We start from the raw sequence: 17691 nt of genomic DNA, 5'->3' as shown, positions 1-17691 counted from the left end.
CCCCCCTCCAGCCCCCAGGATCCCCCCGCGGGGCAGAGCCCGGCAGGGCCCCCACAGGTGGGGACGGAACCAGGCAAGCCGTCACCACGGCCCACCTATGTCATCATCAGTGACCTCAGCACCGCTGTTCCAGAGCCGTTGGGAGACCGTTGGTGGGAGAAGGGCCAGGAAGGTGCTCTCCGTTCCTGCCCGCCATGAGCCAGCCGGAGCAGCTGTGGATGAGGAGGAAGGCGGCGCTGCGCATCAGGAGGAAGGTGGGCCCGACCGTTTGGGACCGCCGCGCCGCCCTCCTGCCGAGTGCCGCAGCCGCCCCGGAGCCCGTGGAGGTGGAGTGCGCGGAGGAGGAGGAGGAGCCCATGCAGGTGGAGCCTGTGGAGGGGCAGCCCGCCCCGCAGCCCCTGGACCTGCCCCAGGGGCCAAAGAGGAGGAGGAGGTGCTAGCCCGGCAGAAGGCCCCCGCCGCCCACAAGCCAGGGCATGGCCCCCCAGCAAGACCAGGCTGGGGCTGGCACTCAGCCCGGGGCAGCCGAGCCCAAGGCGCCGGGCTTGGAGGCTGAGGAGTGCCGGGCTGCGCGGCACCTCCCGGCCCGCCCCTGACTGCTGGGCACCAACATCTGCCCGGCAGAGGCAGGGCCGACCACGGGGCCACCTCCCTGCCAGGACTCCCCTCCACCTCCGCTGCAGGACGCAGACAGCACCCAGCAACGGCTCCCACCACCCTGCCACGGCTCTCTTCAGGCCAGAGGATAGTTAGGAATATTATTATTTCAGGATTAGGAAGATAAGTAGTATGAAGATAGTTAGTGTAGGTATAGTTCTTGTAGTCTTAGTGGGTTCTTAGACAGTTAGAGAATTCTTTGAGCAGTTGCGGGGGGGTCTTAGTTCATAGGTATTTGTCTAAGTGTAGGATAGAGTTCTTGTTTTTAGTTCCCCTTGGGTCAATTATTTCTTAGAGGCATCCTAAGTAGTAGTAGTCATAGTTCTTGGTTAGAGCTATTTGGTACCATTAGGAGCATTAGTCCTAGTTGTTAGTTATAGTTCTTCTTAGTCAGACTTAGGGCATAGTTCTTCTTCCTCTAGGAGTGTAGTATGAGGCTGGGCAGCTCAGAGCTGGTGACAGTAATCTGAGTGTGCAGTTAGCTCGACTCAGTTACCGTATTCTTAGGGCAGTTGGAGGAGTCTTAGTTCCCAGGTGGCTCTGTTCTTCTTGGGATAGAGTTGGTGCCTTTGTATCCCTCACAGGAGAGGGAGGCAGAAGCCTGGAGGGACTAAGCTGGGCCCGACCTTCACAGAGCTGGTGCTTGCAAAAGCTCCTGTAGCAGGGAGGCGGCAGCACTGCCACCAAGGAGCATCTTGCACACACATGCATGGGGTGCCCGGGCACCTGGGCTCCGTCACCTGGGCTACAACTGGAGGCAAGAGTGCATCTGTGTGCAGCTGCTTGTAGGACTGGGCCCCCCAAACCACCCTCTTTCCCTCTGCGGAAAAGCAGCTGGACTCTGGCATCTCCTGCACAGGGACGTGAGGTTAGAGAGTTTCACCAAAGAGGCCTCTAACGCCAGGATTTAGGAACAGGGGAAGGTCCCTTGCAAAGTGCCTGCGGCCACGAGGCTGTGGTTCATTTCTGCCTTCCTACAAAACCTGCTGAGGAGCCTTGGGGAAGCGCAAACAACAGGAACTTGACTCCCTGTCTCTCCTGAAACCTTGCATCTCCATCTTCGGCAGTCAACAGCACAGACAGAAAGGACTCTTCCCCCTTCGCTGCTCCAGCACCTCCTCACAGGGCTTCCATTTTGCCTATCTGCACAGCACTTGCTGAGGATGTCTGCACCGCACACTCGGGATTTCCTCTTCTCTTCAAGACTGGTGGCAACAGGTGGGAGCTGATGAGGCGGCAGCTGTCCCAGCCCAGCAGGCAAGATTGGGCGTCCTGGCGAGCAGAGCCCCGATCCCAGCGGGCTGCCCTGGTGCGTCCCAGCAGTCGGCAATCGCCGGGGGTGTCCACGGCCTGAGGCACCCCACTGCAGGGCTGTGTGGGACCGGAGTGCTGAGAAAGGAGATGGCCCTGCAGAAACTCTCCCCTCTGGTAGGGCAGTAGGAAAAGGAGTGATAAAGAAGTCAAGCAAGGGAATTGTAAGGCATAAATGCCTCCCAGCTGCATAAGAAGATGATTCAGCTGGTGATTGCTTTAAGCTGCTACCTTCAAGAGGAACAAGGGGGAGAGCTATGAAAGAGTAATACCATCCCACCTGGTGCGGACCCTGCACTGGACAGCTGGACTGACCCCAAGACCCCACGCGGTGAGAAGGGGATGCCTGCACTGCGATTTCTCCGTGACTGATGGGGCATCAAGGGATCGGGATCCCGAAGACAGCCACTTGGTTGCAAACCTGAAGCGTGTGCAGAATAAAATTTTAGTGTTTGGCTCTAGCTCTGGCTTTAGCTCTAGACCAGCCTGTTAGACGGAGATGAACGACTAACCCAGTATGTTCTAAGTATGCAAAAAAGGTTTGAAAATCTTTTTTAAAAAAATACATGCTCGATGATATCAATCCACACCACTTGAAATACAAGTGCCTGATATACAGCCTGGGGATGAAGTGTTAGTTAAAGTATTTTCACAAAAATCCAAGTTAAAACCTAAAAAGGGGACGCCCTTAGCCAAAACTTTGGAAAACTGGAAAGAGACTGATTGTACCAAAAATTAGAAAAGAACCCAACAAAACAGTTGGTCCAACTGTGTCAGGAGGATTGCCCATTCCTGACAAAGGAGGGAAACCCAGCGGAACGGTGGCCACCGCAAGGGACTTGTGATCAGCAGGAACTAACTGTCTTGTGAAATCGTCTGGAAGACAGGTTTCCAAGTCGAATGGATTACTGGTCTGTTTGGGAGAACTGGGCATGGGCACGGGAGCATTTGAGCCAGGAGGGAGGGAGGAAAGAAACCTGCCGAAGGTAACACTCGTGTTAGCAGATACTAGGACCCCGGACTGTGCTCCAAAAGTTTCTGCTCCACCTTATATGCCTGATGATCTCTCTGTCATTACTTCTCCTCCTCCTCCTCCTTCTCCCTCTACTCCACCGGCTGCCGGACTCTGTCCTATGATCCCCAACGTGCTGACTAACCCTGCCGCTTTACAGCCAGGGGAAAGGGAGGGGCCAGTCCCCCTCCTCCTGTGCTGCAGGTATTTACTAATCGACCCCGGGACCCTGGCGATCTCACCTGATGGGGGGGGTAAAATGCCGAGATTAAGAAAAGATGCAGAACCATGTGTCCAGTTATTTTCTAATATATGCACCGGGCACAACCCGCTCTGGAGTGATACCCAAATTCTTTTGAGGGAATTCTTTCAACCAAATGAAGGGGATAATTAAAGATGCGGAAGTAGCACAGCAAGCCAGGGGAAATAGAAACCTCTGGCTAGCAAATGATCCAAACTGGGATTGTAATAATGCAGGAGATAGAGCTGTGTGTCAAACAGGACTTTGAAATGTAGCAGAAGCAATTAGAGCATGCAGAGAGTTAGCAGTAAATTGGACTAAAGTACGAGAATGCAGACAGTGATTAGATGAACACCCCCACGACTTTTGGGGACTTCTGCGGTAAGCCCTGCTAAAATATGGAGGGATGACCCCACAAAACTTCAACGATGCTCTCGCAATTAGTGTTTTTATAGATCAAGCAGCCCCTGATACACAAAAGTCTTTTAAAGAGCATATGCCAGGCTGGCAAGGGGAGGGGGCATGGCAGAACCAGGGGAGATAGATGGAATCAAAGTGAACGTGCTGTACAATCAAGAGTTAATGATGTTTGTCATTATTGCGGGGAACAAGGGCACTGGCAGCAGGAATGCCCAGCGAGGCCCTGTGTACTTGGGAATAGAGGGGCCAGCAGGAGAAAATCAAACACTAAGAATGAGACCAGGCAATTCCCAGTCAGTCCACAATGACAGGAGAGAGGAGGCTCAGAAAATACTGTGGAAATTGGGGTAAATATATGGGATATAAATTTGGATTTGAGGGGCAGGTAATGGCAAATAGAGAAGGTTTAGAAGTTCCCTTTCTAGTGGGTACTGGAGCCACCCTTTCCCTTTCAAATTTGGAGCCTAAAGGAAGCAAGTCATCAGATAAAATAGTGACGCAAGGAGTAATGGGAAAAGGCGAACGAATGTTATCTAAGCCCTTATTGCTCACTTTTGGAGGTAAAAGAGTGTGGGGACGTTTTATAATTTCCACAGACTCGCCCTCTTGCCTCTTAGGGAGAGATCTCCTGCAAGCCTCGGATACTCACATCTGTTTACAGCCGGAAGGGATAAAAATCATAATTATGGGCTCATGTGTTCTGGCTAAGACACCAGAAGCAGAGTCGACTAATCTGCAAATTCCAACGAGTTTAGAATCAGCTCCTAAAAAGTTATGGAGCTCTTCAGGAATGGATGCTGGACTACTGCAATCAGCTAGTCCAGTCTCGATAAAAACAAAGGGGGGATTGCCTCCCACAGTTAAGCAATACCCTATCCCAAAGGAAGCAGAGAAGAGCATCCAAAACCAGCCTTTTTTAGTATGCCCATAGCTGAGGACAGCCAAGATCTCTTTGCTTTCACTGGGAAGGGACGACAATTAACTTGGATGAGGCTGCCGCAGGGATTTACTGGGTCTCCAACTATCTTTTTCGCATATACTCAAAAATGATCTCTCAGATAGCGAACTTCCAGGACATTCAGTGTTAATACAATATGTGGATGATTTGCTATTAGCAAGTAAAGATTATGAAGCATGTTTAAAAGACACTATTTCTCTATGTAATGCTCTTCCAGAAAAAGGGCATCGAGCATCTCTGTCTAAACTTCAGCTGTGTCAAGGAGAGGTAAAATAGTTGGGTTTTATTTTAAAGGAAGGACGCAGGTTAATTGATCCAGAATGAGTAAAGACAATTCTTAATATGCCTCGTCCTGTAACAAAAAAGCAACTTAGGGGATTTTTAGGAGCTGCAGGATTTTGCTGACCATGGATTCCTGGGTTAGGAGAACTTACTAAGCCTTTAGTGCAGGTAAGAAAAGAAAAAAAAAAAGAGGAGATAGAGCCTTTGGCCTGGGGTCCAGAAAGGGAGAAAGCTTTTACATCTGTAAAAAAGGTGTTGGTTTCAGCCCCTGCTCTAAGGTTACCAGATTATAGCAAACCATTTGAATTATTTGTCCATGAACGACAGGGAGTAGCAAGTGGGGTACTCACCCAAAGACTAGGTCCTCACCGTAGACCAGTGGCCTATTTACTCCACACAGCTAGACGTGGTAGCTAAAGGCACTCCAGGATGCATCAGAGCAATAGCAGCTACTGCAGCTCTTATTGAAAAAAACAGGACCTGTAGTTTTGGGTCACTCATTGACTGTGTATGTGCCACATGAAGTAGAACTGTTAATGAAACAATACGCGACTCAAGCACTATCCCCACAGAAAGCTCACCGCTATGAACTGCTAATATTGCATGCAGATAATGTGACTTTAAAGAGATGCAATATCTTAAATCCAGCAACGCTACTGCCTCTACCTGAGGATGGAGAGCCGCATCATTCCTGTGAACAGGTGGTCGTCAGCTCAAGCAAGCCCCGGGAGGAACTTAAAGACGAACCTTTGGGAAACCCGGACTTAGTTCTGTCTACAGATGGATCATCCTATTATTTGGAGGGAAGGCACCACTCAGGTTATCCTGACACCAACATCTTTGAGGTACTTGAGACTAATCCTTTGTCTCCGTCTGTAAGTGCTCAAGGAGTAGAATTAATAGCATTGACCCAAGCAGCAAAAATCGGTAAGAACCTGCGGGTAAATATCCATACCGATTCTAAATATGCATTTGGAGTATCTGATGTAACAGGGATGTTATGGAAAGAACGAGGATTTATTTTTTACGTCATCAGGAAAGAAAATAGCTAATGGAGAAGAAATACGTAATCTGCTGGAAGCAGTCCAACTGCCCCAAAGAAATTGCTGCAATACACTGCCCAGCCCATACTAAAGACACTACAGAAATTAGTAGAGGAAATGCGTTAGCTGACGCCACTGCGAAGGCTGCAGCCCAACAACCTCTCAGAGAAGTATGGTGGCAGTTCCAAGGATGAACCAAAGTCAGTGGCCAAATTTAAGAGACCCCAAAACCATGCATGAAAAGGACTGCTCAGTGGAAGAGAAAAAAACAATGGGAGTAGTGGGAAGCAAAACAAGATGATGATGGAATATGGACAATTGGAAGAAAACCCATTCTACCCCAAAAATATTTAATTACTATAGCTAGGTGGTTTCACGATAAAGCTCATGGGGGAGCCGAGGCAATAGCAAACCAGGTACAGAAAGTATGGGCTGCTCCAGGAATTTATGCGGCTGCAAAAAGAATAACAAATAGCTGCCCGACCTGCCAGAACTTTTCAAGTAGCAAACCAAGCTCAGAGCTAGGGGGATGACCATGGGCCCACTTCCCTTTCCAAAAGCTACAAACAGATTATGCGGGTATGCCATCTGCCAATGGGTACAAACACTTCTTAGTGATAGCAGATCAGTTATCAGGCTGGGTAGGAGCTTTCCCAACAAGAAAGGCCGATGCAGGAGGGGTAGTAAAAGCCTTACTGAAAGAAACCATACCTAGGTAGAGAGTCCCAGAAGCCACTGATTCAGACAGGGGTGCCCTTTTTACGGCAAGCATAATCACTCAGTTATAGAAATCATTAGGCATAAAAAGAAACCTATGTACCCCTTATCACCCACAATCTTCAGGACAAGTAGAGAGAATGAATAGAACCTTAAAAGGAAAAATAGCAAGAATATGTACACGTGCTAGCCTAAAATGGCCAGAAGCATTAAACTTAGCTCTGTGGGATGTTTGAAATGCCCCATAGCAACCCATAGGACTAACGCCAGCAGAAATTCTCTTTGGGAGACATTTAGCTGTACTAGGGACTTGTTATTCCAGCTAAGACCAGCCTGTTAGACGGAGGTGAACGACTAACCCAGTATGTTCTAAGTATGCCAAAAAGGTTTGAAAATCTTTTTTAAAAAATATATATGCTCGATGATATCAATCCACACCACCTGAAATACAAGTGCCTGATATACAGCCTGGGGATGAAGTTTTAGTTAAAGTATTTTCACAAAAATCCAAGTTAAAACCTAAATGGAATGGGCCATATACTCTCATATTATGTTCTTATTTTGCTGTTAAAGTTGAACTGTACTTGTATAGGTTAAGAAAGGATGTGTATGTGTAAGAACACTTTCTAATCTTATATTCATAGATGGCATTGTTGTAGATACAAGTAACCATTCAAATATTTGTATTTGTAACTTTACCAGAATCATGGGATGCGACTTTAATTATTCAGCTCCTATTAGATCTTATCAATTGTTACAATCTAATTATACATTAATTCAAAATTTACTACCTACCCCCATTGGAATGAATCTCACCCTGGTAAGGAAACTCCTACAACATGAGGACCTGCGTCGACTGCTAGAACGCATCCAAAACAGTGGACAGAAAGCGCTAATCACTGTTCATCATGATGCAGAAGAGAGACACCACATCTTGGAAAGGGTAAAAAGGGACGGAGAACATCATGGCTGGGAAACTCTCCTCGGATGGTCACCAACTGCAACAGGGATTTATAATGGTATGTTGCACCCAGTAGTAGTTGTGTTAAGTTTAACTGTGTTATGCCTATTGCTTACGATCATATTATACAGAAGATTATGGAAAGTGATAGTATGCCTCGAAAGGCTTCAAGAACTCCCTTTAAAGGATTAGCAGGGATGCTTCATAAAAACAAAGGGGGGACTGTTAAAGAATATTGAGCTGAAACTGTCGAGAGATAGCTGCTTAGCACAACTTCTATAAAACTTGCATAGCATGAGGAGCTAAATCTGCTGAAGCCTTAGGCCGCACTTAGATAAAATAATGACCTTTTACTTAGTCCAGTAAGAAAAGAGGCCTCAGAGCTGGTTCCAGCTGGGAACATAAGGAAGTTACAAGCAGTCTGCATTCCTGCGTCTCACACTCCGAAAGGGAGGACGTCAAGGCTGTGAAATAAGACCGGTGCAGGGCATTAGGACCTTGAGGGACAAAGCCTTAGCTCACTGCTGGGGCAGTGTTAATTGCTATGATTTAGAATCACCTCCTCCTCCTCAGGACCTTGAGAGACAACAGTAAGACCCAAAAAGAAACGAAGGTACAACCGTCAGCAGAAACCACAACAGTAAAGATAAGGGAGAAAAAGAGCCTGCCTGGGAACAACAATGAGACCCAATAAGGAGCAGGAGACCCCAGACCAAAAAATTACTCTTGGTCTGAACTACCACGTGAGGGGTTGGAAACTTAATTTGAAAAAACTATAATTGCCCAGGATTTGTTTATGTTAGGGTCCCTCTTCGGAGGCACCCAGCTTGAGCTGTAATTATGGCACGTGCATGATTAAAATTTAATTTGTTTTTAATTGGCTATGAAATTTTCTGCGGGAACCTAGGGTCGAGCCCTGTTATGGTGGCCGACAAGCCTCATTTCCGTAACATGGATCATCCTATTATTTGGACAGAAGGCGCCACTCAGGTTATCCTGACACCAACATCTTTGAGGTACTTGAGACTAATCCTTTGTCTCCGTCTGTAAGTGCTCAAGGAGTAGAATTAATAGCATTGACCCAAGCAGCAAAAATCGGTAAGAACCTGCGGGTAAATATCCATACCGATTCTAAATATGCATTTGGAGTATCTGATGTAACAGGGATGTTATGGAAAGAACAGGGATTTTTTACGTCATCAGGAAAGAAAATAGCTAATGGAGAAGAAATACATAATCTGCTGGAAGCAGTCCAACTGCCCCAAAGAAATTGCTGCAATACACTGCCCAGCCCATACTAAAGACACTACAGAAATTAGTAGAGGAAATGCATTAGCTGACGCTGCTGCGAAGGCTGCAGCCCAACAACTTCTCAGAGAAGGTATGGTGGCAGTTCCAAGGATGAATCAAAGTGAGTGGCCAAATTTAAGAGACCCCAAAACCATGTATGAAAAGGACTGCTCAGTGGAAGAGAAAAAACAATGGGAGTAGTGGGAAGCAAAACAAGATGATGATGGAATACGGACAATTGGAAGAAAACCAATTCTACCCCAAAAATATTTAATTACTGTAGCTAGGTGGTTTCACGATAAAGCTCATGGGGGAGCCGAGGCAATAGCTAAACAGGTACAGAAAGTATGGGCCGCTCCAGGAATTTATGCGGCTGCAAAAAGAATAACAAATAGCTGCCCGACCTGCCAGAACTTTTCAAGTAGCAAACCAAGCTCAGAGCTAGGGGGATGACCATGGGCCCACTTCCCTTTCCAAAAGCTACAAACAGATTATGCGGGTATGCCATCTGCCAATGGGTACAAACACTTCTTAGTGATAGCAGATCAGTTATCAGGCTGGGTAGGAGCTTTCCCAACAAGAAAGGCCGATGCAGGAGGGGTAGTAAAAGCCTTACTGAAAGAAACCATACCTAGGTAGAGAGTCCCAGAAGCCACTGATTGAGATGGGGTGCCCATTTTACAGCAAGCATAATCACTCAGTTATAGAAATCATTAGGCATAAAAAGAAACCTATGTACCCCTTATCACCCACAATCTTCAGGACAAGTAGAGAGAATGAATAGAACCTTAAAAGGAAAAATAGCAAGAATATGTACACGTGCTAGCCTAAAATGGCCAGAAGCATTAAACTTAGCTCTATGGGATGTTTGAAATGCCCCATAGCAACCCATAGGACTAACGCCAGCAGAAATTCTCTTTGGGAGACATTTAGCTGTACTAGGGACTTGTTATTCCAGCTAAGACCAGCCTGTTAGACGGAGGTGAACGACTAACCCGGTATGTTCTAAGTATGCCAAAAAGGTTTGAAAATCTTTTTTTAAAAAAATATATGCTCGATGATATCAATCCACACCACCTGAAATACAAGTGCCTGATATACAGCCTGGGGATGAAGTTTTAGTTAAAGTATTTTCACAAAAATCCAAGTTAAAGCCTAAATGGAATGGGCCATATACTCTCATATTATGTTCTTATTTTGCTGTTAAAGTTGAACTGTACTTGTATAGGTTAAGAAAGGATGTGTATGTGTAAGAACACTTTCTAATCTTATATTCATAGATGGCATTGTTGTAGATACAAGTAACCATTCAAATATTTGTATTTGTAACTTTACCAGAATCATGGGATGCGACTTTAATTATTCAGCTCCTATTAGATCTTATCAATTGTTACAATCTAATTATACATTAATTCAAAATTTACTACCTACCCCCATTGGAATGAATCTCACCCTGGTAAGGAAACTCCTACAACATGAGGACCTGCGTCGACTGCTAGAACGCATCCAAAACAGTGGACAGAAAGCGCTAATCACTGTTCATCATGATGCAGAAGAGAGACACCACATCTTGGAAAGGGTAAAAAGGGACGGAGAACATCATGGCTGGGAAACTCTCCTCGGATGGTCACCAACTGCAACAGGGATTTATAATGGTATGTTGCACCCAGTAGTAGTTGTGTTAAGTTTAACTGTGTTATGCCTATTGCTTACGATCATATTATACAGAAGATTATGGAAAGTGATAGTATGCCTCGAAAGGCTTCAAGAACTCCCTTAAAGGATTAAATCCCTTTAAAGGATTAGCAGGGATGCTTCATAAAAACAAAGGGGGGACTGTTAAAGAATATTGAGCTGAAACTGTCTAGAGATAGCTGCTTAGCACAACTTCTATACAACTTGCTTAGCATGAGGAGCTAAATCTGCTGAAGCCTTAGGCCGCACTTAGATAAAATAATGACCTTTTACCTAGTCCAGTAAGAAAAGGGGCCTGAGAGCTGGTTCATACTGGAATGATAAGGGAGTTGCAAGCAGTTTGCATCCTGTGCTTCACACTCCGAAAGGCAGGATGTCAAGGCTTTGAAATAAGGCCGCATTGTGCACCAGAACCCTGGGAAACAGAGCCTCCTCTCACTGCTGAAACAGTGTTAATTTGCGGCGTCTGCACTATCTCGGGGTCTGGATTATATCCCCTTCCTGAGGACCTCGGGAGATAACACCTACTGCCACTGCTGGGGCAGTGCTAATTGCTGGAACAACACCTCTCTGTCAGGGCCTTGAGAGACAAGGGCGGGACCCGAAGAATTAAGACACATCTGTCAGCAGAAATCGCAACAGTAAAGATAAACAGCCTGCCTAGGGACAGGGATGAGACTTGATAAGGAGCAGGAGACCCCAGACCTAAATATTACTATTGGTCCAAACTACCGCGTGAGGGGTGGAGAGCTTGGACTGGAAAGTATAATTGCCCAGGGATTTCTTTGCTCGGGGTCCCTCTTCGGAGGCACCCAGCTCGAGCTGTAATTACTGCACGCGCGTCATTACAATTTAATTATTTAATTTGCTTTGATTTGGCTCTGAACTTTTCTGCGGGAAACCAGGGTCGGGCCCTGTTATGGTGGCCGACAAGCCTCATTTCCATAACACCTGGGAGGAGGGAGGTGTAACCCAGGCCATTCACGTGTCACCAGAACGCCAAGGGTGTTGTACGCAACCCGAGGCCTCCGGGATTTGGAGCCATAACACCCTGTGGGGGTCAGGGACACTCGACTGCCCCAGGCTGGGTCTGGGCTCAGCGCACACTTACTGGGGCTGGATTGTCTCCAGCTTGGCCGCTGCTTTCTTCTCTTCCACGGGGTGGGGGGAGGCTTTTCCACCTCTGCCTGTGCTCCTTTCTCCTGGGCTGGGCGGGAGGGTGGGGAGCCCAAGTCTCTTTACGGCCAAAGTCCTGCCAAGAAGGAGCGACCAACTGTCTGCAAACCAGACCGGGAAGAGAGCAGCCCTTTCCCAGAGGCCCTCTGGCAAGCACCCGGCAGCAGGAGCTGGGCAACCAGGAACCTCTCCACCACCGGCCCCCAGGGCAAGGGCAGGGTGGGAGCAGGGCTTCACTGCAATTCCCAGCTGGCCCTCTGCTTTCCTGCTGACATCACTGAGAGCATGGGAAATGGGGAGGAGGGAATTGCCATTTGCAGGGCAGGAACTTCCAGTGAGCTCCTCACCAGGTTTGGCAGGGCACACCAAGCGATCCCAACCCTTCTGGACTCAGGTTTTACCCACAGCTTCAGGCCTCACTGCCCCACTGGCTGCTTCCCCAACCCCCGGCAGCCCAGCAAGGGGGATTTGGTAACACCGTGACTTTTCCTCAGCAGGACACCCCTCTGCTGCTTGGCCTTTGGCTGCTGCAGCACTCATGGAAAAACACCCAGCAGGATTCACACAGCCATTAGTGGGGCAGGAACTACTGCTTTGCTTCCCCAAATGCTCCTACCAGGTGTGCCCTGCTCTCAGCTGTACTTCTGCTCCTGGCAGCTCTGGGCAGCTCTGGATCCTCCCAAATGCTGCAAGAAGCTTCCCTGGGGTGGAGGTCTTTCTCCGGGGCCAACTGTTAGGCAAAGAACAAAAAGAGGCCCTGCCTTTTGGAGGCAGGTGAGAAGAGAGCTTGCCGCAGCATCTGCATCCTGAGGTGACTGCAGCACAACTGGGACCAAGAAGGAAAAAAGCAGTGAGGTGTACACTCCACCAGTCTATGCGCAAAAGCCTTGGAGGGGCTGTGCGAAGGATGGAGGGAACAAATTGCACCCTAGATGTTGTCCGAAAGAGGATTCGTTGCCCGGGGTGCAATAAGCCAGTAAGTACACACTCAGGAGAGACATTTGCTTATTTATTTCAGAGTTGCGCAAGCCTGGGTGCTCGGTGGTGTCCCACAAATCAAGCACACACCCCCAGCTTTTCAAGTAGCATTTATACAAACCAATTGCCAAGTCTGCAACTTTCCCTTTTACACTGCTTGGTTAGTACTTTACATGCAATTATAATTTTGCTTACACACCATTTTTGCTTACACACCATTTTTGCTTACACACCATTTTACTACTACGCATGCTCAGGGGAGGGGTCTTCACTTGGGCACGGGTCTTTTTGACCTATGGACGTGATTTTTTGTATTATAATGAGGACAGTTCAGTTAGGGATACATGGGCCTTGAATTCTTTTGCCAAATTGGCAATATGTACCTAGAAATAAACATTTTGATTTAATGTTTCTTTCAGGGCTTTAGCAGTTCTAGGATGCCCTTGATTAAAGAATGCTTCTTTTCAGAAGATACAGATAGAGGTTATCCTAACCTGCCTAGTTTAAACAGTATGAACATTCTTTCTGAGCTTCCAGGGTTGTCTTGTAACAATTCCCCCCTTTGAGACTTATATGATCATTTTCATATTAGTCTCACTCTTTTAAAATCTTTCCCTTGTCAACTTTGTACAACATCTAGAAATGCATTGAATCACTACATAAACACACATAAAAACTATTAACAGCATTCCCAAAATTGTTAAACACTTTTTAACCTATGAGCTCACGTCAGGGAACCAGGAAGTCAACCATTTCCATGTTTCTTCAAATCCAAAAGAGGTATCATCTTTCTGAACCCCATGTAAGATTTCAGTCTGCTTCCAGATTTCATTTAGATTGGTAGAAATTCTCCTGCTTTGATCCACATATACACAGCAACTAGTATTTACTACTGTACGTACTCCTCCCTGAGATGCCAATAACATATCTAGAGCCATCCTGGGTAGTTATTTTAGCAATTTCTGAAACCTCCTCTTGTAAAGCTGCAATGGCATCAGAGGTTTTATTCCTTATTTTCTCAACAAATGCTGAAATATTTACTACTGCTTTTTCAAGTTCACTCACTCCCAACTGTGGAAACAGCCACCTTGCGAATGAATGAAGCCTAGTGGGTCAATCTATTAAAGGATTATTGACCCTCTTTTGTCTCCCCATGAATGTTCTTAGCCAGGATTGTTGATATTTGTTACTCAATTCTTTTGTTACAGTAATATTAGGGATTATTGCCCCAGAGTACCTGTCCCTGACCAATTAGGAGGCAGCACTTTTCGTGCCTTGTTCCCACACAACCAATACCATCCTCTGCCTTTCGGAACCCGACACACATTTAGCTCCTTACTTGGCCACTTATAACCTATTCAGGTATCCGAGAGCAATCTTCATAACTTCCTACCTTAATTGCTCCAGTACAGTTGATTGGTTGTTCTCCATAAAGCACGGTTTTCTCCCACCATTTATTACTATTATTACATCTTTGGATACATTGATAATAATCTCCTGTCACACTCGGGACTTCCCATTCCTGTTCGGTTGTTGCATCATATTTCGTTCGATCACTATCACTTCTTATCTGTTTTATAAATTCCATAAAATTAAGAGGCACTCCAAATAGCGGGAAGCCCTTGTTGGAATGTTCAGGGAAGTGGGCACACACCCAACAGTCCATCTGGTTAACTGCCTTCATAGATTTTGTAATTACTTCCAAATGGAGATTGGGACCCCAAAATCCTTCCTGATTCCCTTTAATTGCTTGGCTCAGGTAACCTAGAAAAACTAACCACCACATTCCTCCCCTGTTGTTTGTTAAGGAGAACATCATTTGCACACAGACACCATAGCAACAATATTAACCCTAGTCCTAAGAAACAAATTTAAACAATTTTTCCCTGAATACAATCTAAATTTTAAACTGATTCACTTCTAATACAACTCACATGTCTTTATATTTTTTTAACTTGAAAGGCTGAACTTGTTCAGCTTTCCACGTCTCTCGAGGTACTGCTTTCACGCGGGTGTAGTGGATCCAGGAATCAATTCCCTGCAGTTTCACAGCAGTATTTGTTGTTAGCAGCACAAGATACGGTCCTCTCCATTTTTCTATCAACGGCTCATCCTTCCCGGTTCAAAGATACACTTGATCTCCCGGCTGGAATGAAAGTACAGGTGAATCTAAAAGTACAGGAGATCTTAACTGGAGAAGAAGAACTTTTGCCATAGACAAGAGATAATCACTTAAAATTTGATCGCCCTTAACGTGCATTTGAATTTCATTTCCAGTTCAATTTATGGTAGAAGGTTCACCATACAGAATCTCGAAGGGACTAATTTTCTCCTTAACCCTCAGGGTTATTCTGATTCTTAATGATGCCAGAGGTAAAACCTCAGTCCATTTCATCTGAGTCTCCTGACACAGTGTCCCTATCTGTCTCTTAATTGTTTGATTCATTCTTCCTACTTTTCCACGGGACTGTGGCCTCCAGGGGGTATGTAAATCCCATTTAATTTGTAGTATTTTAGAGATTTCCCATACTACTTCTGCTATGAAATGAGGTCCTCCATCTGAAGAAAATCCTTCAGGTACCCCAAATCTTGGTATGATTTCTTTTAATAACATTTTTACTACCTCCCTTGCTTTATTGGCACGGCACAGGAAAGCCTCAGGCCATCCTGAAAACATGTCAACAATTGCCAACAAACATTTATATCCGTTACAGCTTAGTAATTCAGAAAAATCAACTTGCCAGTAATTCCCCGGCATGAAGCCCCTTTTTACTTCCCCGGGGGGCAGCTTCTTCTGAATCTTGGGATTATTTCTGAGCCCCGCCGGCGGCAGCGCCCAGCTCCCACCTCTCTGCACACGCAGCCCCGCGGCAGCTCCAGCCCGCGCCGGGCCCAGCCCCCCCGCAGCCCAGCACAGCGCAGCAGGCAGCCGCGGCGGGCGCCCGGCCCCGCCCCCCCCGCCCCCCCCGCGGGCGAGCGCTCACAGCGCGTGCGCGGCGCCGCCGCTCCCCGGCCCTGGGCGCCCCCCTCCTCCGCGCCAGCGCGCCTGCGCAGAGCCCCGCCTCCGCCCCGGCGCCCCCCGCCCCGCCCCCACCCCCGCGCGGCGCACGCGCGCTGCCGCCCGCCCCTCCCGCGTGTCCCGCCCCGCGAGCCCACGAGCTGCGCAGCCAATGGGGAAGCGCGGGGCACAGTGGGGCGGGGCGGTCGGTGGTTTGGGAGGCGTCACTTGTGGTGCGGGGGGTGGGGCCTCTGTGCCAACGGCCGCCAACGGCCCGGCCCCGGCCCTGGCCCCAGCGTGCGGCCGCGCTGGAGCCTGGGGAGAAGCAGCCGCGGCAGGAACCGCTGTTGCCGGCTGCTGCGCAGGGAGCCCAGCGCCATGCTGCGGCCTGTCGTGTCCCCGTGTGCCCGGGAGCCTGCGGCTGCTCCCTGCCTCGCTGGGGCAGCGGGTGGTGAGCGAGTGGCAGGCAGAGGAGCAGGGCTGCGTTGGGGAGCTGTTCTCCTTGAGCAGCTGGCAAGAGCAACCTTTCTCCGGAGCCTCCTTTTTCCTCCTCTGCCTTGGACGGATGCCATGAGCCCGCAGCGCAGTTTTCTGTTTCCAGTGCTCCTGCGGCTCTGCACCGAGGGTGAGGGCTTCGGCAGCTCCTTGGCGAGGTGCCGCACAGAGACTGTTAAGTGCCCAAACTGCTGTGGCTGCCGGGCTGTGGTGGGGCTGGGCAGGGTGGGGGATGCCCCAAGGGCCCTGCCTGAGGGTGCCGTCTGGCTGGGGAACAAGGTGGCAGCCAGGACTGCTGGGGGCTGGGGCTGGGGCTGCCCTGAGCCCCAGGGCTCCTGTGGGACTGGCTCCATCCCTTTGTGGCCGGGGGAAATGCAGGTCTGTGCTTCCTTGGGAGTGGGACCCCCTTTGGAGTGTGGCTCTGGGAGGAAAAGGGGCCTGCATCCTGGAGGCCAGAGTGTCCTGCAGCTTGCGTGGGGCTCTCAAGAGCCTGCAGCAAATGCCCGTGCTGGCAATGGAGCCTTCCCCTTGTAAAAAATCCCAGGCGTCTACTTGTTTGGGAGAGCCTCTGGTTCTTCCGCAGGGCTCCTCTTGTGCCTCCAGCTTGGCAGAACATGTTTGGCAGAGCTCAAAAAGCCTTCCCATGTCCCTAGTTCCACTCGGGACGTCCCCTGGCCTAGGAGTAAGGCTGGCAGTCTGTAACTGGGGCAAAGCCCAGCTCTGCAGCCATGCCTCAGGCTTAATGTCCGCAGAGTGACTCTCCCTGGTGAGAAGGTCCTTCCAAAGGATGGTGGACAGCTTCAGCTCCCCCAGAACAAACCTCTGCCCAAAGAGCCCTTTCCCTAAGCAACTGCTTTGGGAATAGGCTTTTAAAAAGAGTGCATGAAGTTGGGCTCTCTCGGAGTCACCCAAACAGCTGGCTCCACCTGGCCCAGCACTGGCAGTGTAGCCTGCTGTGGCAGTGACGTTGTTGCCCTGCCTTGCAGGCAATGTCAGGATCAAACTGCTGAACTACCGGCGCTTGTCATGGGACACAGGCTTCCCCCTGCGCGTGGTGGAGGGCTGCGTGCAGGAGACCGTCCTTCTGTTCTCATCCCACCTGCTGAACAAGGAGCACGTCACCTTTGTCTTCAAGGACATGGGAGTTCTGGCCTGCAAAGGAGACCAAGTGGGCATGCAGTTCTGTCCCTACCTCATTCACAGGCTGGAGAGCAAGGCAGGCCTTCTTGCAGCCCTGCACAGTGTAAGTTGCCCAGCTTTCCTGGGCTCCTTGGCTTTCTTTGGGAATGCTCTCAGAGGACCAGCAATCTGCTCTCTGTTGGCTCCCCGCAACGTGGCGGGCTAATGCAATGCTTTCCCCAGGCCTTGCCCCACTGACTCCTGCACTAGCAAAGAGAGCCTCTGCTGAGTTGCTTGATTCTTGCTCCTAAGAAGAAGCCTGGCGCCATTAGTGCCCC

Source organism: Dromaius novaehollandiae, chromosome 25, assembly GCF_036370855.1.
Source record: "Dromaius novaehollandiae isolate bDroNov1 chromosome 25, bDroNov1.hap1, whole genome shotgun sequence".
NCBI lineage: Eukaryota > Metazoa > Chordata > Aves > Casuariiformes > Dromaiidae > Dromaius > Dromaius novaehollandiae.
This window is presented reverse-complemented; position numbering follows the sequence as displayed.